At 39.0% G+C, this 26,080-nt stretch overlaps 1 non-coding gene across 1 annotated transcript; it reads right to left on the bottom strand.

Moving 5' to 3' along the window:
* Nucleotides 1–2,732: 2,732 nt before the first annotated feature.
* LOC125415198 (U6 spliceosomal RNA) lies at nt 2,733–2,839 on the bottom strand. Its single transcript, XR_007236556.3, has one exon. It is a non-coding gene; the product is annotated as a U6 spliceosomal RNA (small nuclear RNA).
* Nucleotides 2,840–26,080: the final 23,241 nt, after the last annotated feature.

Below are 26,080 nucleotides of genomic sequence, written 5' to 3'. Positions count from 1 at the left end.
TTTATAAGCCAGGCCTGTATTTTCTGCATTGCTTTCAACACTTTTATCTTTTAAGCTCCTACAGAATATTCCTCTGAACTTTCAACACGCAATGGTTTTTCTACCCCAAAATTCCAAGTCCTTTCACTATCTTCCCCCAAACAACATGTTTCAGATCTGTCTATAAATATCCCACTCCTGCTACTAATTTTTCTTAGTTAGGACTACTATTGCCATAATGAAACACTATGACCAAAGCAGCTTGGGGGTGGTATTTGGCTTACACTTCCACATCGTTGTTCATCATCAAAGGAAATCAGGTCAGGAATTCAAATAGGGAAATAACCTGTAGGCAAGAGTTGATGCAGAGGCTGTGGAGGGATGCTACTTACTGGATTGTTTCACATGACTTGCTTAGGCTGCTTTCTTACTGAGCCTTGAACCACCTGCCCAGGGGAGGCATCACACACACTGGTCTGGGTTATAGTGGTATATTATTTGTGTTTTAATAAATAAAGCTTGCCTAAAGATCAGAGGGCAAACAGTCATACTAGTCAACCAACAGGCCAGGGAGTGTTGGCACACACCTTTAATCCCAGGACTCAGGAGACAGAAGAAGATGGATCACTGTTAGTTAAAGTCAACCCTGGGCTCTACAAGATTGAATCTGTCTAAAAGAGAAACAGAGCTCACATGAAGGTGATCCTAGCACTTGGAATCACATGCCTTAATCCCAGCACTATGGAGGTGGAGACAGGAATGATATGGCTGGGCAGAGAGGAATATAAAGGGGGAAGAGACAGGAAATTAGTAGAATGTGGAGTGTAGGGTGTTTAGTCTTCAAGATTCATGGAGACAGGATCTTGTCCATTTTGGTCGGTGGCAGATGTAAGAGCCAGTGGCTGGCTGCTTTGCTTTTCTGATCTTCACATTGAACTAAAATATCTGTCTCTAGGTTTTTTATTTGTGCTACACTGGGCCCTTCACACCAATCACTAATTAAGAAATTGCCCTATAGCCTACTATAGACTGACCTTATTGAGGCGTTTTCTTGATTGAGGCTCCCTACTCTTATAAAACTAGCCATCACAGCTTCTGACACTACCAGGACACATAATCTTACAGCAAACTTACAGGTCCTATAGCTCTTACACTCTTTCCACACAATGACTGCCTTAGGTGCAGAAGTCACATTGTAAATATATCCACTAGAACTAGGCTCCACAACTCCACATTTTGAGAGGTTGTTGTTTTCTGTAATGATTTCTATCTGCTACAAGGAAAAGTTTTTTGAAGAGGGGCAAGGACAGCACTTACCTGTGAGTATTAGAACAAATATTTAGAATGTTGTTATGGATTATGGTGGGTTAGTAAAGTCATGGTTGTAGGTTCTTTTTCAAGACTCATGCCTTCAATAGCCCTGAGCAGTTGACTAGGCTTCCAGTAGTGTTGGAAGCATAGGCATGTTGTCCCTCGTGTTGAGCAGGCCTGGAGTACAATTAGAGAACTGTTGATTACTGTGAAGGAATGTCTACCACTACTTAACCCTCAGGACTATTGAGCCAGGCTAGTCATTGTTGTTGTTCACAGGCAGCATAGCCAGGTAGGAATTCCCTGCTTTGGAAGTTGGCATATCACCTTCTGGTAACATGCAAGCTGGTCCTCAGGAAGTAGGCATTCAGGTCAGTTCCAGGTCAGAAGACCTCTGGGTCTTGTATATGAAATGCATGACACTTTTAGCAATAGGGACATAATGTCCACCTCTGGGAGCAAACCAAGGGCAATAGCAAAAGACTGTAGTGTTTGGGGAGTGTCTTGGACAACCCTGGCCAACAACTCAAAATGTTTCTCATGCCTGGTGTTGGGGTTCTGTTAGGTGGTCTTTGAGAAAACATTGGTCAGCTCAAATAAAAATTTTCATTTAAAGTATCTGTATATGTTTATACACAGACTTATGTGTATTATAAGATTTTTTGTAGATAGTCAATTGTAGCATGAATAACAAAACCCAGAGACAGAAATTGGGGTTCAATTCAAGAACCAGAAAAAGAGAAACAGCTAAGCCACTAGATAAGTCTTACCTCTACCAAGGCTGGGTGACTGTAGACTACACCATCTTAGCTTCTCTCTCCTCCCATTTTAAATTCCCTCTAGTGTTGTGATTAAAGGTGTGTGAATCCCTAGGACCGGGATTAAAGGTATGAGCTAACATCATCTGGATTTGATTTTGTATGGCCCAGGTGGCCTTGAACTCAAAGAGATCCATCTGACTCTGTCTCACAAATCCTGGGACTAAAGGTGTGTGTTGCCATTGCCTGACCTCTAGTGGGCATTAGCTTTGCCTCTGGTCGTCAGGCAAGATTTATTATCAAAAATACAAATAATATACCACTACAGTTAATAGCAAGATTACTAATGACTCTCTCAAACATCTTTGCTGAGATGTCGTCTTCCCTCTGTATTTATTTCCCTCCCCTCCCCCTAATTAAAGCCCTGTCCTTTATCCCATTTTTAGAATCAGATCTCCTGTCTATTGCTCGTTTACTCCCACACACCAGCAATGGTTCCATTTTACTTTCCTGGTTTCTGTGATTGCTCCAGGCTGTGTACTCGCATCTGAAGATTTGAAGCTAGAAGCCTCTGATGATGTTTGTCTTTCTGGGTCTGAGTTACCTCATTTAGTATGATCTTTTATAGTTTCATCCATTTATTTACATGTACAATTCACTATTTCATTTTTCTTTTCATTCTTTTTATTTTTTGAAAACTTCATGAATTTGCATGTTGTCTTTGCACAGGGGCCATGCTAGTCTTCTCTGTATCATTCCAATTTTAGTATATGCGCTACTGAAGCAAGCACAATTTTAATTTTATTACCAGCTGAACAGTATTCCATAGTGCACAAATAAGAAATGTCCATTATGCATTCATTGGTTGGAGGTCATGTAGATTGTTTCCATTTCCTAGTGCTAGTGAATACAGCATCAATGACCATGATCTGTGGAGAAGGATATCAAGTCCTTTAGGCATCTGCTGTAGAGTGGCATAGCTGGGTTATAAAATAGATTAATTTTTAGACTTTTTGGAGGATCCTTGACACCAATTTCTACAGTGGCTGAATCAATTTGATATCCTACCAACAGTAAATGGTTTCCCTGAATCCCTTCCAACATTTGTTGTTGGTTGTTTTGTTGATCTTTGTCTTTCAGACAGGGGTAAGATATAATCTCAAAGTTGCTTTGATTTAAGTTTTCTAATTTCTAGGGATGATGAAATTTTTTTACTGAGATATTTCTTAACCATTTTTTCTGCTTTTGAGAGCTCTCTATTCAGGACTCAGAACCATACTTGAAATGGGTCATTAGGTTTTGTGAAACTTTGTTTCTGAATTCTTTGTATACACTAAATATTAATCCTGTCAGACATAGAGCTGGCAAAGATTCATTCCTTTTCTAGAGACTTCTTCCACATTTGATGACTCTTTAGCTTGCAGAAGAGGTTCCATTATCAAATTTCTGTCCTCAATTCCTGGGCTAATGGGGTTCTATCCAGAAAGTTGTTTACTAATCCTACATCATGTAGTATCTTCCAATTTCAGTGTTTCAAATTTCACATCTAGGTCTTTGATACATTCGGAGTTAGTTTTGCTTCAAGGTCTAATTTCATTCTTCTGCCTGTGAACATTCAGTTTCCAAGCACCATTTGTTGATGACATTGTCTTTTCTCAGGTATGTGTTTTGTGGCATCTTTGTTGAATGTTAGATGGCTATAGTTATGGGAGTTCATATTTGGGTCTTTGATATTGTTCCATTGGTCTACACGCCTGTCTTTGTGCCAATGACATATTGTTTTTGTCTAGTTCTGTAATATATCATGAGGTTAAGATCCTTCTAGCATTGTTCTTTTTCTTCAGGATTGTTTTAGCTATCTGAAGTCTCTGGTAGTTCAATATGAATTTTAGGATAGTTTTCTTCCATTTCTGTGAAGAATAACTGAGATTACACTGAATCTGTAAATAGATTTTGGTAAAATGGTCATTTTTGCAATATTAATTTTACCAACCCGTGAGCATGAGATGTCTTTCCTTTTTCTTTTCTTTTTAGCAGGTTCTGGTGTTGACAAAGGCTATCATTCATTCCCAGCCACCCAGAACCAAAATAACCACACAGAAACTATATTATTATAGCATTGCTTGGCCTATTAGCTCATACTTCTTTTTGGTTAGCTCTTATATCTTAAATTAACCCATCCCTATTATTTTATAGTTTAACATGAGGCTTGTGGTTTACCAGCATGGTTCTGGAGCATCTGTCTCCTGCAGTGTCACATGGTGTCTCTCAACTGTACCTACTCTCTCCTCCTCTTTCTGCTTAGAACTCCTGTCTTGTCCTATTCTGCTAGGCCACTGACCAAAACAGCTTTATTCATTAACCAATAAAAGCAACACATAGGCAAAAGGACTTCCCACATCATTTCCCCTTTTCTGTTCAAATAAAAAGAAAGGTTTTTAACTTTAACAAAGTAAAATTTCATATAACAAAACAAGTATCAAGCAATAACTACAGTTGCAACATTTATATCTGCTTTATCTTTTGTTATAACTAAGGAAAATTATAACTTTCTATTCTTCAACTCCATCAAAGTCCCCATAAGGATATAATATTACCAAAATGAACAGGAAGTGCATTGTAAGCAACTTCCAAAACTTTAGAATTGACAGAAACATTTTGCTGCCTGGACAGTCACCCAAAGTTTTTCTGTAATGTTGGGGTATCCATCTTCAGCCTGTAGTCCCATAATATTTGGCAGAGTTTTCCATGAAGCAAGAAAACTAAAGTCCTCGTCTGTCTTGTAATGGCAAAGCCCATCAGTTGCTTTCTTCAAACAGTATTGCAAATAATATAATTTCTGTGTGATTGTTTCGGGTCTGGGGAACCAGGAACAAATGAACAGCCTCCATTAGCAGATTGGTGCCAATGTGGTCGACTATATTCATGTAAAACCTGAGAAAGCCTGAAAAGGAATTCTTGACACAAAATGATAGTGTCAAGCACAGCTTCTTGGTAGCCAGCATTTTTTTTATTTGGATAAGCTTTGTTTGCTGGTGGTGGGCAGGGGTGCTGTGTGGCTCCTTCAAGAGAAGTCTTCCTGATTCAGCATTAGCAGCAACAACAACAACAAAAAGCACAGCTTAATCAAGAAACGGCAGCTTCCTGGTTCATGCTAGTTGCATAAACAGCACTGGCTCCTTCAGGAGGCCAAGCACTTGAATGGGATTTGTGGGCAATATGCTTCAAGTTAGTTGGTGACAGCAAGGTCAATTTTGTTGTATTTATTTCTGCTCTTGATTAAAGTATTGTATTTGTGCAGCTCATTTAAAACTGTAATGTATCATTAAGAAATATAGGTTAATAGATAGTCATCTATACTTGTCAACCTTGTAGTCATGTTAAGTTTTCCAGATATATAGAGATATATTTCAGTTAGATAAGTATTCTTCAAATCTTTCAGAGACTTCAAGAATATGGCATTTAAAATGTTTTAATAACTTAGGATTTTTCATGACATGAGACACATCTGTTCCTGGCAACACCATCCTACTTCAAGAGGAATGTGGGCATCAAAGAGACTTCTTATGGAGTTTCTTAGTAAGAAACTTCTCTTGCCTAGACTGCTTGATGGTATGCTGTATGAACTAGACTTGCAGGACCCACAGAAAAAAGACTGCTGAACTTGTCTAAAGGTGAGACTGTCCTTCAGGGTTCCTGCTTCATGAGTCTGCCAGACATTCTGCAGGACATAGAAAAAAAGTGGCTGACAAACTGCCAATATAGGTCAAACTATCTTTGAAATTTCCTGGTCCATGAGAAAGTCTGCCAGATACTCTGGGCCTGTAGGCTGAAGGTGGATGCTCCAAAGATACAGAAGAACTTCGGGTGACTGTCCAGGCAGTGAGATCTTTCTGTCAACTCTACATAGTTGCTTATAATGCACTTCCTGTTTACATAGGTAATATTATATCCTTCTGGATTCTTTGATGAAGTTGAAGTTATAATTATAGTTTTCCTTAGTTATGATAAAAGATAAAGTAGATATAAATATTGTAACTGTACTTCTTATTTATACCGGTTTTGTTATATTAATTTAGTTTGTTAAAGTTAAAACCTTCCTTTTCATTTAGACAGAAATGGTGAGATGATATTGGAAGTCCATCTATCTATGTGTTGCTTTTATTGGTTAATGAATAAAGAAGCTGCTTTGGCCTGTGAAAGCGCGAAGTAGAGGTAGGCAGAAAAACTAAAGTAAATATTGGGAGAAAAAGACAGAGTCAGTGAGAAGCCATGAAGCTGCTGCAGGAGATAGACATGGAAGACAAACTCCAGATGGAACCTTACGGGTGATATACAGATTAATAGACATGGGCTAATTTAAGGTATAAGAGCTATCCAGCAATACACTTAAGCTATTGGTCAAACATTTTTCAGATAATAGAGTTTCTGTGTGATTATTTTGGGTCTGGGTGATGGGGAACGAATGAAAAGCCTCTGCCTACAGTTCTGGCTTTATTTTTTTATATTTTTTTAAAAATTACTTTTCAATTTACATAACAATCCCAGTTTCCCCTCCCTCCCCTTCTTCTACACCCCCCACCTCCCACTTCCCGTTTCCCCATCCACTCCTCAAACAGGGTAAGGCCCTCCTTAGGAAGTCAACAAAGTCTGTCATACCAACTTGAGTCAGAAGCAAGCCCATTCCCCTCCCACATATCAAGATTGAACAAGGTATCCCACCAAAGGAATGGGGTACAAAAAGAACCTGGAACAGGTTCTTGTACCACTGCCAGATACTTGCCCCAACAGATCAAGCCACATAACTGTCACCCACATCCCAAAGGTCTGGTTTGGTACCATGCAGGTTCCAAACTTTCAGTCCATGGTCTGTGAGCTCGCACTAGCTCAGGTCAGCCGTCTTTGTGGTTTTCCCCATCATGCTCTTGACTCCCTTGCTTATATGATTTCTCTTCCCTCTCATCGACTGAACCCCAGGAGCTCCGCCCAGTGCCTGCTGTGGGTCACTGATCTGCTTCCATCAGTTACTGGATGTAGGTTCTCTTCCTCTCTGTGAAAGTGGGGCCTGTGGGGCTGGTGGTGGCTGTTATGGCTGTTGGTGGTTGGTGGTACTGCCGCCTGGTGGCTGGGAATGCCATGATGAGGAAGGGGTCTCTCCATCCAGGATATTAGACACTCACCTGGCCCTCCAAATGCAAGTGGGAGCAGTCGTTTTTACTTTCTCTAGTTCTTATCTCTTAATTCAGAGGCTCAACATTTTCTTTCTTTCTTGTTATTTATTGAAAATAAACTCTTCTCATACATTTCAACTGCAGGTTCTCCTCCCTCCACTCCTTCCAACTCCTCCTATCCCACCTCCCCTCTCCCCTAGATCCACTCCCCCTCTGTGGTAGTTTGAATGTAATTGGCCCCCATAATCTCATAGGGAGTGGAACTATTAGGAGGTATGGCTTTGTTGGAGTGGGTATGGACTTGTTGGAGGAAGTATGTCACTGCAGGGGCAGGCTTTGAGGTTTCCTATGCCCAGTATCTCAGTGCACTTCCTGTTGCCTACTAGATGTAGGACTCTCATCTCTAGCACCATGTCTGCCTGCATGCTTCCATGCTCCCCCACCATGATGATAATGGACTAAACCTCTGAAACTGCAAGAAAGCCACCTAAATTAAATGTTTTCCTTACAAGAATTGTCATGGTCATAGTGTCTCTTCACAGCAATAAAAAACTTAACTAAGACAGGAGTTGGTACCAGGGACTAGGATATGGTTGTGATAGGCCTGACCATATTTTTATTTGGAGTAATATGGACTTTGGGAGTTTGGGTAATGAAAGGAGTAGAATGTTTTAAGCATTGATTAATGGGCCATACTAGTAGAAACATGGAAAACAGAGGTTCTAAGAGTTATTTAAATTGTAAGATGCTGATTCAAGAGGTTATAGAAGAGAAGAATTTTAGTATGTTGCCTAGAGATCACTCTTGTGATATTTTGGTGAAGGAAGTAGCTGCTTTTTGCCCTTGTCAAAATAGTTTGCCTGAGGCTAAAGTGAAAAGTTTTGAATTAATTCTGTTGACTGAAGAAATCTTAAAACAGTATGTACTCTGTCATGTGGTTATTAGTGGTAACTTTAATGATTATTTATAATAAAAAGGAGCAAGATGACCAGGGGAAATTAAAAAATGTAAATTTTGAGGAGGAAAAGAACACCAGGAAGTGGAATGGAGCTAAGTCCTGTGTTAAAGGAGATAAATGGACTAAGAAATGAATTAAAGGGAGTGGTAACCTCAGGGCAAGATCCCACCCAGCTAAATTTCCAATGTATAGAAAGAAACTAAAGACAAGCTTACAGGTATGATGAGGCACACCTTTAATCCCGGCACTGGAAAGGCAGAGGCTGTTGGATCTCTGAGTTTCAGGCCTGATCATAGCAAGTTTCATGGCACCTGAGCTTAGTCAATAAATGACAGAAAGCTAGTGAAAATGTAATTGAACAAGGAGCCCATGTTCCAGTCCCAGTAAGCAACAGAACATGGCAGCTTTGGTTATGTGGTTCTGGCTTTAACATTAAGGGTGGAAGAAATGCATCATGGAATTTGCCTCCATGCCTAAAGAGAGCCACTAAGGCCAGACATGTGTCAGGGGTGTCCTTGAATGGAGGCCTAGTAGGGAGGCCATTGTGTGAAGCTGTGAAAGTGAAGCCTGGATTGCCTTGGAGACCCCAAGATGTTAGAGATGCCAGAGCCGTGGGATGCAAATGAGGAGAGCTGCTCATAGGGAGTGGAGCCAGCCCAAGAGAAAGAAAGGATGTTGCAGTCAAACCTGAACTGAGTTGGAGATTTGAAGAGCATTTTGATATCAGACATGGAGATGCAGAGTTTGGAGTTTGCTCAGCTGATTTTGGGTCTTGCTTTGGTCCAGTATTTTTTTGTTATGCTCTCTTCCATTTTGAATGATAGTGTATATCCTATGCCCTTGTATGTTGGAAGTATGTGGTCTGCTTTTTGATTTTTATTTTTACAGGTGATTACAGTTAGGAGATTTCATGAATCTCAGAAGGGACTTTGAACTTTAAAACACTTTTCAGACTGTGATAGACTTTGGGTACTTTTAAAGTTGAACTAAATGAATTTTGCCTTATGATATTATAAGCTTATGGGGGCCAGAGTGTGAAATGTTGTAGATTGAATGTGGTCAGGCCCCAAAATCTTATTGAGAGTGGCACTGTTTGAAGGTGTGGTTTTAGTGGAGTGGGTGTGGCCTTGTTGGAGGAAGTGTGTCACTGTGGGGGTGGGCTTTGAGGTTTCCTATGCTCAGGATAATGCCCAGTATCTCAGTTGACTTCCTGTTGCCTGTAAGATGTAGGACTCTCAACCTTTTCTCCAGCATCATGTCTGCCTGAATGCCACCATGTTCCCCACCATGATGATAATAGATAGAAACTCTGAAACTGTAAGTGAGCCACTCTAATTAAATGGTTTCTTTGTAAGAGTTGCCCTGGTCATGGTATCTTTTCTCAGCAATAAAAGCCCTAACTAAAACACCCTCCATTTCTCATTAGAAAAGAGCAGACCTCCAAAAGACAACAACCAAACACAACAAAGCAAAATACAGTAAGACAAGGCAATGCCCTTACACTGAAGCTGGATAAGGCAACCTTAGAGGAGGAAAAGAGTCCAAGAGAAGGCAAAAGAGTCAGAGATAACACTCATTCTCACAGTTAGAAGTATCACAAAAACACCAAGCTAACAGCTACAACATATATTCCAAGGACCTAGTGTAGACCTGTGTAGATCTGGTGCTGCTCTAGTCTCTGTGAGCCTATATACACCCTGCTTAGTTGATTCAATGGGCCTTGAATTCCTTCATTTCCTCTGATTCCTATACTCATTCTGCCTTCTTTTCAGTGGAATTCCCCAATCTCTGACGGGAGGGACCTAACAGAGACCTCTCTCTGCATAATGTCTGGCTGTGGGTCTCTGCATCCATTCCCATCTGCTGCAAGAGAAAGCCTTTCTGATGACAACTAGACAAGTTACCAATCTATGAATATAACAGAATATCATTAGGAATCAGTTCATTTTTTCCAAGACAGAGTTTCTCTGTGTAGCCTAACTGTCCTGGAACTCAGTATTATAGACCTGGAGATTCAATCTGCCTCTGTCTTCCAAGTGCTGGAATTAAAGGTTTGTGCCACCACCACCTTTTTCTTTTTCTTTTTCTTTTTTTTTTACTACTAGTCATGTTTGGTTCTACCCTAGGTCTCTGGGCTATCTAGTCTCCAGTTCCTGGACATCTATACAGTGTCAGGCATGAGTTCTCTCTCATGGAGTGGGCTTCAAGTTAAATCAAACATTGGTTGAACACTCCCACAAGTACTGTACATCTGTTGTTCTAGCACATATTCAGGTAGAACAGATTGTTGGTCAAAGGTTTTATGGGTGGGTTAGTGTCCATGCCTCTTTTAATACCCTACAGAGTACCTTCCTGAATCAAAGAAACTAGAAGATAATGATGAAGACTCCATACAGGCACCATCTCAACCTCTCTATGTTCAATGAGCTGTTTGGATGTTGTCCTAGGCAATAAGGACCCCACTGTCAGTTTGCAGCAGCATCCCTTTGTCTTGGCATCAGCCTGGATTGCTTGAGGGCTTTCTAATGGACCCCTTAGCCAGCAACTCAATCAAATACAAACCAGTCCTTCCACTGGAAGCCTTGCCTGGCTATAAGTTCAGACTCTTTATTCCTCATTACTAGGAGTCCTCACTAGGATCACACTCACAGATTCCAGGAAGTTTCCACTGCACTATGATCCCATACCACCTCCCTCAATTCCCCCAATTCTAGCCATCTCTCCATAAGTTCTCTCCTTCTATCCCATCCCTCCCAACCTGATCCTTCCCACTCCTGTCCCCATCTACCCCCAGTCCTCCTGCAAAATCTATTCTATTTCCCTAATAGAAATCCATGCACCCTACCCTCCAGAATCCTACTCTTTACCTATCTTCATTGGGTGTATGAATTTGTGGCTTGGTTGTCATTTACCTAACAACTATTATCCACTTATAAGTGATTATACACCGTGTTTGTTCTTCTAGGTCTGGGTTACCTCACTCAGGATAATTTTTTTCTAGTTCCATCTATTTGTGTGTAAACTTCATGATGTCAGTTTTATAACAGCTAAGTAATACTCCATTGTGTAAATGTACCACATCTTCTTTAGCCATTCTTACGTTGAGGAACATCTTCTAGATATTCCAGTTTGGTGGAGTACAGGTTTTCAAAGCATGTCCTTATGATTCTCTAGATTTCCTTGGTGTCTATTTTTATGTCTCAGTTTTTGTTTCTGACTGTGTTAATTTGGATATTTTCTCTTTCTGACTTTTAATTAGTTTTGATAAGGGTTTGTCTAGCTTGTTGATTTTCTTAAAGAACCAACTCTTTGTTTGATCAATTATTTGTATTCTATTTCTCTTTGTTTCTATTTTTTTTGAACCCACCTGGGCCTAGACTATTTTAGTTAGAAGGCTTCTTATTACTGTTTGCATCATTTATGGATCTATTTAGATTGTTGACTTCTTGGTTTAATTTTTGTGATTTGATTGAATTTGAAATTTTTTCATTCCTTTTAGATTGTTCAATTTACTGGTAGTCAGGTTTTTAAAGATTTCTCTTAAGATATTCTGAAACTTATGTCAGTTGTAATATTTCCTGTTCACTTCTGGTTTTCATAATTTAGATTCACTCTTTCTTTTGGTTAGTTTTGGGTTTTCTTTATATCTTCTCAAATGACCATTTTTTTAGATTCATAAATTCTTTGGGGTTGTTTATTTTTCATTTATTTCTACTCCAACTTGTACTTTCTATCTAGGTGTTGTTTGTTGTTGTTTTTCTAAATTTTTAGTTGCAACATTAATTCCTTTAATTTTGCTCTTCCTAATTTTTACTTGTTGGTTCTTAGAGCTATAAATTTCTCTCAGAATGCTTTTAATATGCTGTGTTCTGAGTTCCATTTAATTTCATGAAAATTTTTAATTTTTCTTGATTTTTTCAAATGGTTTATCACTTAGTAGTGTGCTGCTTAATCTCCACGATTTGTGTATTTTCTAGAGATTTCTTTGCTCTTGTTTTTAAGCTCTATTGCATTATGGTTATTTCAGTCTTTCTGAATTTTGTTTTTGCTTTTGCTTGTTTGTTTTGCTTTATTTTTGTTCTAGGGTGTTTTCTATTTAAGAGAAGCTTCCCTGTACTGCTGAGTGGAATATATATTTTTTTGTTGCTGTTTTTTTTTGTTTTTTTTTTCAGCAAAAAAATTTTATTTTTAATTAAAAATTTCCACCTCCTCCCATTTCTCTCCCCCTCCCACCACTCAACCTCCCCCTCCCTCTCCAATCCAAAGAGCAGTCAGGGTTCCCTGCCCTATGGGACGTCCAAGGCCCTCCCCGCTCACAAATTATAGGCTCAATGTCCTTTAATTATGGCTAGAATCCACTTATGAGTGAGTACATACATATTCATCTTTTTGGGTCTGGGTTACCTCACTCAGGATAGTGTTTTCTATTTTCATTCATTTGCATGCAAAATTCAAAATGTCATTTTTTTTTATCACTGAGTAGTACTCTAATGCATATATATTCCACACTTTCTTTATCCATTCTTCCATTGAGGGGCAGGCATCTAGGTTGTTTCCAGGTTCTGGCTATTACAAATAATGCTGCTATGAACATAGTTGAACAAATGCTTTTGTAGTATGATAGGGCATCTCTTGAGTATATTCCCAAGAGTTGTATTGCTGGATCCACAGGTAGGTTGACTCCCAGTTTCCTGAGAAACTGCCACACTGATTTCCAAAGTGGTTGCAAGAGTTTGCATTCCCACCAACAATGGATGAGTGTTCCTCTTACTCTACATCCTATACACCATAGGCTGTCATTTGTGTTTTTGATTTTAGCTATTCTGATAGGGGTAAGATGGTATCTCAAAGTTGTTTTGATTTGCATTTCTCTGATTGCTAAGGAGGTTGAGCATGACCTTAAGTGTCTTTTGACCATTTGAACTTCTTAAGTTGAGAATTCTCTTTTCAGTTCAGAACCCCATTTTTAATTGGGTTAATTAGTGTTTTAATGTCTAGTGTCCTGAGTTCTTTATATATTTGGATATCAGACATTTGTCTGATGCAAGGTTGGTGATGATCTTCTGCCATTCAGTAGGATTCCTTTTTGTCTTAATGACAGCATCCTTTGCTTTAAAGAAGGTTCTCAGTTTCAGGAGGTTCCATTTATTCATTGTTGCTCTTATTGTTTGTGCTACTAGGGTTATATATAGTAAGTAGTTTCCTGTGCCCATGTGTTGTAGACTACTTCCCTCTTTCTTTTCTATCAAGTTGAGTGTGGTCAGATTAATATTGAGGTCTTTAATCCATTTGGACTTGAGTTTTGTGCATGGTGATAAATACAGATCTCTTTTCATTCTTCTACAGGTTGACATTCAGTTATGCCAGCACCATTTGTTAAAGATGCTTTCTTTCTTCCATTGTAAACTGTTAGCTCCTTTGTCAAAAATCAGGTGTTGATAGGTTTGTGGACTAATATCCGGGTCTTTGATTCGATTCCATTAGTCAACATCTCTGTTTTTGTGCCAATACCAAGCTGTTTTCATTACTGTATTTCTGTATTAAAGTTTGAAGTCAGGGATGGTAATGCCTCCGGAAGTACTTTTATTGTATAGGATTGCTTTGGCTATCCTGGGTTTTCTGTTTTGCCATATAAAATTGATTACTGTTTTCTCAAGGTCTGTGAAGAATTTTGTTGGAATTTTGATGGAGATTGAATTGAATCTATAAATTGTTTTTGGTAGAATTGCTATTTTTACTATGTTGATCTTCCCAATCCAAGAGCATGGGTGGTCCTTCCATTTTCCGGTTTCCTCTTCAATTTCTTTCTTCAAAGACTTAAAGTTCTTGTCAAATAGATCTTTCACTTCCTTGGTTAGTGTTACCCCAAGATATTTTATGCTATTTGTGGCTATCGTGAAAGGTGATGTTTCTCTGATTTCCCTCTCTGCTTCTTTGTTCTTTGTGTAAAGGAGGGCAACTGATTTTTTGGAGTTGATCTAGCATCCTGCCACATTACTAAACATGTTTATCAGCTGTAGGAGTTCTTTGGTAGAGTATTTGGTGTCACTCATGTATACTATCATATCATCTGCAAATAACAAAAGTATGACTTCTTCCTTTCCAATTCAAATCCCCTTAATCTCCTTATTTTGTCTTATTGTTATTGCTAGAACTTCAAGCACTATATTGAAGAGGTATGGAGAAAGTAGACACCCTTGTCTTGTTCCTGATTTTAGTGGAATGGCTTTAAGTTTCTCTCCATTTAATTTGATGTAAGCTTTCAGCTTGCTGTATATTGCTTCTATTATCTTTAGGTACGAACCTTGTATCCCTAATTTCTCCAAGACCTTTATCATAAAGGGGCGTTGAATTTTGTCAAATGCTTTTTCAGCATCCAATGAAATGATCATATGGTTTTTTTCTTTCAGTTTATTTATATGATGGATTACATTGATAGATTTTCATATGTTGAACCAGCCCTGCATCTCGGGGATAAAGCCTACTTGATCACAATGGATAATTTTTGGATGTGTCTTCGATTCGGTTTGCCAGTATTTTATTGGGAATTTTTGCATCGATGTTCATGAGTGAGATTGGTCTGTAATTCTCTATCTTGGTTGAGTCTTTGTGTGGTTTTGGTATCAGGGTAACTGTAGTTTCATAAAAGGAGTTTGGCAATGACTCTTCTGTTTCTATTTTGTGAAACACATTAAGGAGTATAGCTATTAACTATTTTTGGAAGTTCTGGTAGAATTCTGCACTGAAACCATCTGGTTCTGGGCTTTTTTTGGTTGGGAGGTTTTTTTATGACAGCTTCTAATTTCTCTTGACTTACAGGTCTATTTAAATTGTTCACCTGATCTTGGTTTAATTTTGGCATATGGTACTTATATTAAAAAATGTCCATTTCTCTAATATTTTCCAATTTTGTGTCATTCAGGCTTTTGTAGTAAAATCTAATGATTTTCCGAATTTCCTCTGTGTCTGTAGTTATGTCCCCCTTTTCATTTCTGATCTTGATAATTTGCGTGTTTTCTCTCTGCTGTTTGATTAGTTTGGATAGGGGTTTGTCAATCTTGTTGATTGATTTTCTCCAAGCTTTTTGTTTCATTGATTCTTTGGATTGTTTTCTGTGTTTCTATTTTGTTGATTTCAGCCCCCAGTTTGATTATTTCCAGTCTTCTACTCCTTCTGGGTGAGTCTGCTTCTTTTTTTTTTCTATAGCTTTCAAGTGTGCTGTTAAGTCTCTAATGTGAGCTTTCTCGGTTTTCTTTATGTGGGCATTTAGTGCTATGAACTTTCCTCTTAGCACTGCTTTCATAGTGACCCATAGGTTTGGGTCTGTTGTGTCTTTATTTTCGTTGAATTCAAGGAAGACTTTAATTTTTTTCTTTATTTCTTCCTTGACCCAGGGGTGGTCCAGTAGTTGACTCTTCAGTTTCCATTAATTTGTAGGCCTTCTGGGGGCAGAATTGTTGCTGAATTCTAACTTTATTCCATGGTGATCCGATAGTACACAGGTGGTTACTTCAATTTCTTTGTATCTGTGGATGTTTGCTTTATTACCGATTATGTGGTCAATTTTTGAGAAGGTTCAATGAGATACTGAAAAGAAGGGATATTCTTTTCTGTTTGGGTGGAATGTTTTATAGATATCTATTAAGTCCATTTGGTTCATGACATCTGTTAGTTCTCCTATTTCTCTGTCAAGTTTCTGTCTTAGTGACCTGTCCATTGATGAGAGAGGAGTGGTTTGATGTATGCTTTGATTTCTAATAATGGTTATTTTACATATGTGGGTGCTTTTATATTAGGGGCATAGATATTCAAGATTGAGACTTCCTCCTGATGAATTGTTCCTGTTATGAGTATCAAGTGTCCTTCTCCATCTCTTCTGATTGATTTTAGTTTGAAATAAATTTTGTTAGATATTAGTATAGTCACACCCACTTGTTTTCATTTGAGTGGAAAACCTTTTCCCAGCCCGTTACTCTGAGTAGATTTCTGTCTTTGTGGTTGAGGTATGTTTCTTGTAAACAGCAGAATGTTGGAACCTGTTCTCATATCCCTTCTCTTAACCTGTGCCTTTTTATAGGTGAATTGAGTCCATTTACATTAAGTGATATTAATGAGCAGTGATTGTTAACTCTGGTTATTTTTTCTGGTGGTAATGTTTATGTGTCTCCCTTCTTTGAGTTGTGCTGGTGGAGGGTTGTCAGATGCTTGTGTTATTATGAGTGCTGTTGGTTTCCATAGTTTGTGGTTTTCCTTCTAGTATTTTCTGTAAGGCTGGGTTGTGGATACATATTGTTTAAATCTGTTTTTGTCATTGAATATCTTGTTTTCTCCATCAATGGTGAAAGAAAGCTTTGCTGGGATAGTAGTCTGGGCTTGTATCCATTGTCTCTTAGTGTCTGCTGCCCATCTATTCAAGACCTTCTGGCTTTCATGGTTTTCATTGAGAAGTCATGTCTAATTCTGATAGGTTTACTTTTATATGTTACTTGACCTTTTTCCATTGCAGCTCTTAATATTCTTTCTTTATTCTATATGTTTTGTGTTTTGATTATTATAATAAATAATTTTATGATAATATTAATAAATATTAATAATATTAATAAATAATACATGGTGAGGGAACGTTTTTTTTATTTTTTGATCCAGTCGATTTGGTGTTCTGTATGCTTCTTGTACCTTCATAGGAATATCCTTCTTTAGGTTGGGAAAGTGTTCTTCTATTATTTTGTTGGATAAATTTTCTGGGCCTTTGAGCTGTAATTCTTCTCCTTCTTTTTTTTTTTTTTTTGTAAATTATATTAAATTATAAAAGTTTCCATTTCCGCCCCCCCCCACTCCCCCCACTCTCCCCACCCTTCCCCTCCGTCCCCCAGGGCAGTCAGGGTTTCCTGCCCTGTGGGAAGCTCCAGCTCCCTCCCCCTCCCTCCAGGTCCAGGAAGGCGAGCGTCCAAACAGACTGGATCCCCAAAATCCAGCATATGCAGAGGAAACAGGTCCCAGTGTCATAGTCAATGGCTTTTCAGAAAGACCCCGGGCCAGCCACAGTCAGAGAATCCGGCCAAATTCCCCCTCTCCCTTCTCTCTAACCATCTCCCCTTACTTCCATTCCCCCCCCCCTTGCACCCAAGTTTGCCTGGCAATCTTGTCTAATTCTAATATCCAGGAGGATAACTATATGATTTTCTTCATGTTCACCTTCTTATTTAGCTTCTCTAGGATCATGAATAATAGGCTCAAAGACCTTCAACTATGGCTAGAATCGACTTATGAGTGAGTACATACCATATTCCTCTTTTTGGGTCTGGGTTACCTCACTCAGTAGAGCGTTTTTTATTTCCATCCATTTGCATGCAAAATTCAAGATGTCATTGTTTTTAACCGCTGAGTAAAACTCTAATGTATATATGTTCCACACCTTTTTTAACCATTCTTCTATTGAGGGGCACCTAGGTTGTTTCCATGTTCTGGCTATTACAAATAGTGCTATTATGAACATAGTTGAACAAAAGGTTTTGTAGTATGATAGGGTATCTCTTGGGTATATTTCCAAGCGTGGAATTTCTGGGTCCTGAGGGAGGTTGACTCCCAGTTTCCTGAGAAACCGCCACACTGATTTCCACAGTGGCTGCACAAGTTTGCATTCCCACCAACAATGGATGAGTGTTCCCCTTACTCCACATCCTCTCCAACATAGGCTATCATTGGTGTTTTTGAGTTTGGCTATTCTGACAGGCATAAGATGGTATCTCAAAGTTGTTTTGATTTGCATTTCTCTGATCGCTAAGGAGGTTGAGCATGACCTTAAGTGCCATTTGGTCATTCGAAGTTCATCTGTTGTGAATTCTCTGTTCAGTTCAGTACCCCCATTTTAATTGGGTTTATTAGAGTTTTAGTGTCTAGTTTCATGAGTTCTTTGTATATTTTGGAGATCAGACCTTTGTCTGATGAGGGGTTGGTGAAGACCTTCTCCCAGTCAGAAGATAGCCTTTTTGTCTTACTGACAGTGTCCTTTGCTTTACAGAAGCTTCTCAGTTTCAGGAGGTCCCATTTATTCATTGATTCTCTTATTGTCTGTGCTACTGGGGTTCTACTTAGGAAGTGGTCTCCTGTGCCTATATCTTGTAAACTACTTCCCTCTTTCTCTTCTATCAAGTTGAGTGTGGTCAGATTAATATTGAGGTCTTTAATCCATTTGGACTTGAGTTTTGTGCATGGTGATAGATATGGATCTACTTTCATTCTTCTACAGGTTGACATCCAGTTATGCCAGCACAATTTGTTAAAGATGCTTTCCTTCTTCCATTGTATACCTTTAGTTCCCTTGTCGAAAATCAGGTGTTCATAGGTTTGTGGGTTAATATCCGGGTCTTCTATTCGATTCCATAGGTTGACTTCTCCGTTGTTATGCCAATATCAAGCTGTTTTCAATACTGTTGCTCTGTAATAGAGTTTGAAGTCAGGGAAGGTAATGCCTCCAGAAGTTCCTTTATTGTGTAGGATTGTTTTGGCTATCCTGGGTTTTCTGTTTTGCCATATAAAATTGATTATTTTTCTCTCAAGGTCTGTGAAGAAGTTTGATGGGATTTTGATGGGGATTGCATTGAATCTATAGATTGCTTTTAGTAGAATTGCCATTTTTACTATGTTGATTTTCCCAATCCAAGAGCAGGAGAGGTCTTTCTATTTTCTGGTATCCTCTTCAATTTCTTTCTTCAAAGACTTAAAGTTCTTGTCAAATAGATCTTTCACTTCCTTGGTTAGAGCAACCCCAAGATATTTTATGCTATTTGTGGCTATCGTGAAAGGTGATGTTTCTCTGATTTCCCTCTCTGCTTCTTTATCCTTTGTGTATAGGAGGGCAACCGATTTTTTGGAGTTGATCTTGTATCCTGCCACATTACTAAAGGTGTTTATCAGCTGTAGGAGTTCTTTGGTAGAGTTTTTGGGGTCGCTTATGTACACTATCATATTGTCTGCAAATAACGAAAGTTTAACTTCATCCTTTCCAATTCGAATCCCCTTGATCTCCTTATGTTGTCTTATTGCTATTGCTAGAACTTCAAGCACTATATTGAAGAGGTATGGAGAGAGTGGACAGCCTTGTCATGTTCCTGATTTTAGTGGAAAGGCTTTGAGTTTCTCTCCATTCAATTTGATGTTAGCTGCCGGCTTGCTGTATATTGCTTTTATTATTTTTAGGTGTGATCCTTGTATCCCCAGTCTCTCCAACACCTTTATCATAAATGGGTGTTGAATTTTGTCAAATGCTTTTTCAGCATCCAATGAAATGATCATATGGTTTTTTTCTTTCAGTTTATTTATATGATGGATTACATTGATAGACTTGCATATGTTGAACCAGACCTGCATCTCTGGGATGAAGCCTACTTGATCATAATGGATAATTTTTCTAATGTGTTCCTGGATTCGGTTTGCCAGTAGTTTATTGAGAATTTTCGCGTCAATGTTCATGAGTGAGATTGGCCTGTAATTCTCTTTCTTGGTTGTGTCTTTGTGTGGTTTTGGTATCAGGGTAACTGTAGCTTCATAAAAGGAGTTTGTCAATGACTCTTCTGTTTCTATATTGTGGAATACATTAAAGAGTATAGGTATTAGCTCTTCCTGGAAGTTCTGGTAGAATTCTGCATTGAAACATTCTGGTCCTGGGCTTTTTTTGGTAGGGAGATTTTTGATAACAGCTTTTTGGTGCAGGAGAATTATCTGTATTCTGTCAATCATATTTTAATAAAACGCTGATTGGTCAGGCAGGCAGTATAGGCGGGAAAGCCAGACAGGACGTAGGGGTGGAGCAAAGAGACTGGGAATATTCTGGGACACAGGAAGCCCTCAGCCACTCCTGCGCAGACCACCAAAGAGGCAACATGTAAGCTGTCACACTGAGAAAGGTACTGAGGCCATGTGGCTAACATAGATAAGGATAATGGGGTAATATATGTTATAAGAGTTAACAAGAAGCCTGACCTAATGGGCCAATCAGCGTTTTATTAAAATATGATTGACAGAATACAGACAATTCTCCCACACCAGCTTTTAATTCTTCGCGACTAACAGGTCTATTTAGATTGTTCACCTGTTCTTGGTTCAACTTTGGTATATGGTACTTATCTAAAAAATGTCCATTTCTTTTACATTTTCCAACTTTGTGGCATATAAACTTTCGTAGTAAGATCTAACGATTCTCTGAATTTCCTCTGTGTCTGTTGTTATGTCCCCCTTTTCATTTCTGGTCTTATTAATTTGCATGTTCTCTCTCTGCCATTTGATTAGTTTGAATATGGGTTTATCGATCTTGCTGATTTTCTCAAAGAACCAGCTTTTTGTTTCATTGATTCTTTGGATTGTTTTCTGTGTTTCTATTTTGTTGATTTCAGCCCTCAGTTTGATTATTTCCAGTCTTTTACTCCTCCTGGGTGAATCAGCTTCTTTTTTTCTAGAGCTTTCAAGTGTGCTGTTAGGTCTCCAATGTGTGCTTTCTCCGTTTTCTTTAATTGGGCACTTAGTGCTATGAACTTTCCTCTTAGCACTGCTTTCATAGTGTCCCATCGGTTTGAGTATGTTGTGTCTTTATTTTCATTAAATTCAAGGAAGACTTTAATTTCTTTCCTTTTTTCTTCCTTGACCCAGGGGTGATTTAGTAGTTGACTGTTCAACTTCCATGAGTTTGTTGGCTTCCTGGGGGTACCATTGTTGTTGAATTCTAACTTTAATCCATGGTGATCTGACAAGACACAGGTGGTTACTAATATTTTTTTGTATCTGTGGAAGTTTGCTTTGTTACCAAGTATGTGGTCAATTTTCGAGAATGTTCCATGGGCAGCAGAGAAGAAGGTATATTCTTTCCTATTTGAGTGGAGTGTTCTATAGATGTCTGCTAAGTCCATTTGATTCAATACCTCCAATAATTCTCTTATTTCCCTGTTAGGTTTCTGTCTGATTGACCTGTCCATTGGTGAGAGAGGTGTGTTGAAGTCTCCTACTATTAGTGTGTGTGGTTTGATGACTGCCTTGAGTTCTAGAAGTGTTTCTTTTACATAAGTGGGTGGCTTTATATTAGGGGTATAGATATTCAGGATTGAGACTTCTTCCTGATGGATTGTTCCTGTTATGAGTATGAAATGTCCATCTCCATCTCTTCTGATTGATTTTAGTTTGAAGCCAATTTTGTTAGATCTTAGAATGGCCACACCTGCTTGTTTCTTAGGCCCATTTGCTTGGAAAACCTTTTCCCAACCCTTTACCCTGAGTAGGTGTCTGTCTTTGTGGTTGAGGTGTGTTTCTTGTAAACAGAAGAATGTTGGATCCTGTTTTCATGTCTAATCTCTAAGTCTGTGCCTTTTTATAGGTGAATTGAGTCCATTGATATTAAGTGATATTAATGAGCAGTGATTGTTGACTCCAGTTATTTTTGGGGAGGTAGTAGAGTGTATGTGTTTCCCTTCTTTGAGTTGTGCTTGTGAGGGGTCGCTAGCTGTCTGAGTTATTGTAGGCAGTGTTGGGAATGTTGGATTCCTTGGGTTGTAATTTTTCTTCTAATACTTTCTGTAAGACTGGATTTGTAGCTACATATTGTTTAAATTTGTTTTTATCCTGGAATATTTTGTTTTCTCCGTTGATAGTGAACAATAGCTTGGCTGGGTATAGTAGTCTGGGCTTGCATGCATGGTCTCTTAGTTTCTGCAGTACCTCTATCCAGGACCTTCATGGTTTCCATAGAGAAGTCTGGTGTAAGTCTGGTAGGTTTACCTTTATAAGTTACTTGACTTTTTTCCTTTGCAGCTCTTAATACTCTTTCTTTAATCTGAATGCTTTGTGTTTTGATTATTATATGGCGAGGGGATTTTTTTTTGATCCAGTCTATTCGGTGTTCTGTATGCTTCTTGAACCTTCATAGGAATATCGTTCTTTAGGTTGGGAAAGTTTTCTTCTATAATATTGTTGAATATATTTTCTGGACCTCTGTTTTTTTTTTAAAGTAAATTTTATTAAATTATAAAAGTTTCCATTTCCGCCCCTCTTCCCAACACCCTCCCACTCCCCTCACTCCCTCTCCTCCTCCCTCTTCGGCCCTTAGGGCAGTCAGGTTTTCCTGCCCTGTGGGAAGTTCCAGTTCCTTCCCCCCCTCCCTCCAGGTCCAGGAAAGTGAGTGTCCAAACAGACTGGATCCCAAAAATCCAGTATATGCAGAGGAAACAGGTCCCAGTATCATAGTCAATGGCTTTTCAGAAAGACTTCGGGCCAGCCACATTCAGAGAATCCGGCCAAATTCCGAGAATCTGGTTAGATCACCTCCTCGTTCAGTCCCAGTCCAACTGGCCTTGGTAAACTCTCATTAGATCCGTTCCCTTGTATCAGTGGGTGATAGCATCCCTCGCAGTACTGATTTCGTTTTTCATGTTCTTCCTCCTTCTGTTCCTCATTTGGACCTCGGGGGGCTCAGTCCGGTGCTCCAATGTGGGTCTCCGACTGTATCGCCGTCCTTCGCCAGATGAAGGATCTATGGTGATAAGCAAAATATACATCAGTATGGTTATGGGCCACGGCCGATTCAGGCACCCTCTCCTCTGTCCAGAGAACAATCTGGGGATCTCTCCTTGGACCTGGGATCCCATATATAATCAAGTCTCCTGTAAACCCTAAAATGACTCCCTTAGTTGAAATATATTCTTCCCTGATCCCATATTCATCCTTCCTCCCTCCGCCCCCCATCCCAGGCCACCGAGCTTTCCCCATTCCTCCCCTACTCCCTTCTCTCTAACCCTCTCCCCTTCCATCAACCCTCCCACCCTCCATGCACCCGAGGTTACCTGGGACTCTTGTCTATTTCCTACCTCCTGGTGGATAACTAAATAATCTTCATCAGGTTCATCTTCTTATTTAGCTTCTCTAGGATCACGAATAATAGGTTCAAAGACTTTTAAATTATGGTTAGAATCCACTTATGAGTGAATACATACCGTGTTCCTCTTTTTGGGTCTGGCTTACCTCACTCAGTAAAGCGTTTTCTATTTCCATCCATTTGCATGCAAAATTCAAGATGTCATTGTTTTTTACCGCTGAGTAAAACTCTAATGTGTGTATGTTCCACACCTTTTTTAACCATTCTTCTATTGAGGGGCACCTAGGCTGTTTCCAGTTTCTGGCTATTACAAATAGTGCTGCTATGAACACAGTTGAACAAATGCTTTTGTAGTATGTTAGGGAATCTTTAGGGTATATTCCCAAGAGTGGAATTGCTGGGTCCTGAGGGAGGTTGACTCCCAGTTTCCTGAGAAACCGCCACACTGATTTCCACAGTGGCTGCACGAGTTTGCATTCCCACCAACAATGGATGAGTGTTCCCCTCACCCCACATCCTCTCCAGCATAGGCTATCGTTGGTGTTTTTGACTTTAGCTATTCTGACAGGTGTAAGATGGTATCTCGAAGTTGTTTTGAATTGCATTTCCCTGATCGCTAAGGAGGTTGAGCATGACCTTAAGTGTCTTCTGGCCATTCGAAGTTCATCTGTTGTGAATTCTCTGTTCAGTTCAGTACCCCATTTTTTAATTGGGTTAATTAGAGATTTAGTGCCTAGTTTCTTGAGTTCTTTGTATATTTTGGAGATCAGACCTTTGTCTGATGAGGGGTTGGTGAAGATCTTCTCACAGTCAGAAGGCAGCCTTTTTGTCTTACTGACAGTGTCCTTTGCTTTACAGAAGCTTTTCAGTTTCAGGAGGTCCCATTTATTCATTGTTTCTCTTATTGTCTGTGCTGCTGGGGTCCTACTTAGGAAGAGGCCTCCTGTGCCTATATCTTGTAGACTACTTCCCTCTTTCTCTTCTATCAGGTTCAAAGTGGACGGATTAATGTTGATGTCTTTAATCCATTTGGACTTGAGTTTTGTGCATGGTGATAGATATGGATCTACTTTCATTCTTCTACAGGTTGACATCCAGTTATGCCAGCACAATTTGTTAAAGATGCTTTCCTTCTTCCATTGTATACCTTTAGCTCCCTTGTCAAAAATTAGGTGCTCATAGGTTTGTGGGTTAATATCCGGGTCTTCTATTCGATTCCAAAGGTCGATTTCTCTGTTCTTATGCCAATACCAAGCTGTTTTCAATACTGTTGCTCTGTAATAGAGTTTGAAGTCAGGGATGGTAATGCCTCCTGAAGTTCCTTTATTGTATAAGATTGTTTTGGCTATCCTGGGTTTTTTGTTTTTCCAAATAAACTTGATTACTGTTTTCTCAAGGTCTGTGAAGAAGTTAGATGGGATTTTGATGGGGATTGCATTGAATCTATAGATTGCTTTTGGTAGAATTGCCATTTTTACTATGTTGATCCTCCCAATCCAAGAACAAGGGAGATCTTTCCATTTTCTGGTATCCTCCTCAATTTCTTTCTTCAAAGACTTAAAGTTCTTGTCAAATAGGTCTTTCACTTCCTTGGTTAGAGTAACCCCAAGATATTTTATGCTATTTGTGGCTATCGTGAAAGGTGATGTTTCTCTGATTTCCCTCTCTGCTTCTTTATCCTTTGTGTATAGGAGGGCAACCGATTTTTTGGAGTTGATCTTGTATCCTGCCACATTACTAAAGGTGTTTATCAGCTGTAGGAGTTCTTTGGTAGAGTTTTTGGGGTCACTTATGTACACTATCATATCGTCAGCAAATAACGAAAGTTTAACTTCATCCTTTCCAATTCGAATCCCCTTGATCTCCTTATGTTGTCTTATTGTTATTGCTAGAACTTCAAGCACTATATTGAAGAGATATGGAGAGAGTGGACAGCCTTGTCGTGTTCCTGATTTTAGTGGAAAGGCTTTGAGTTTCTCTCCATTCAATTTGATGTTAGCTGCCGGCTTGCTGTATATTGCTTTTATTATATTTAGGTATGATCCTTGTATCCCCAGTCTCTCCAACACCTTTATCATAAATGGGTGTTGAATTTTGTCAAATGCTTTTTCAGCATCTAATGAAATGATCATATGGTTTTTTTCTTTCAGTTTATTTATATGATGGATTACATTGATAGATTTGCGTATGTTGAACCAGACCTGCATCTCTGGGATGAAGCCTACTTGATCATAATGGATAATTTTTCTAATGTGTTCCTGGATTCGGTTTGCCAGGATTTTATTGAGAATTTTCGCGTCGATGTTCATGAGTGAGATTGGCCTGTAATTCTCTTTCTTGGTTGTGTCTTTATGTGGTTTTGGTATTAAGGTAACTGTAGCTTCATAAAAGGAGTTTGGCAATGACTCTTCTGTTTCTATATTATGGAATACATTAAGGAGTATAGGAATTAGCTCTTCCTGGAAGTTCTGGTAGAATTCTGCATTGAAACCATCTGGTCCTGGGCTTTTTTTGGCAGGGAGATTTCTGATAACAGCTTCTAATTCTTCACGACTAACAGGTCTATTTAGATTGTTCACCTGTTCTTGGTTCAACTTTGGTATATGGTGCTTATCTAAAAAATGTCCATTTCTTTTACATTTTCCAACTTTGTGGCATATAAACTTTCGTAGTAAGATCTAATGATTCTCTGAATTTCCTCTGTGTCTGTGGTTATATCCCCCTTTTCATTTCTGATCCTACTAATTTGCATGTGCTCTCTCTGCCGTTTGATTAGTTTGGATAGGGGTTTGTCAATCTTGTTGATTTTCTTCAAGAACCAGCTTTTTGATTCATTGATTCTTTGGATTGTTTTCTGTGTTTCTATTTTGTTGATTTCAGCCCTCAGTTTGATTATTTCCAGTCTTCTACTCCTCCTGGGTGAATCAGCTTCTTTTTTTTCTAGAGCTTTCAAGTGTGCTGTTAGGTCTCCAATGTGTGCTTTCTCCGTTTTCTTTATTTGGGCACCTATTGCTATGAACTTTCCTCTTAGCACTGCTTTCATAGT

The sequence above is a fragment of the Myodes glareolus genome, chromosome 17, assembly GCF_982192425.1.
Source record: "Myodes glareolus chromosome 17, mMyoGla1.1, whole genome shotgun sequence".
In the NCBI taxonomy this organism is placed as follows: domain Eukaryota; kingdom Metazoa; phylum Chordata; class Mammalia; order Rodentia; family Cricetidae; genus Myodes; species Myodes glareolus.
Note: the sequence above shows the minus strand (reverse complement) of the source record. Positions and strands in the feature narration are given on the sequence as shown.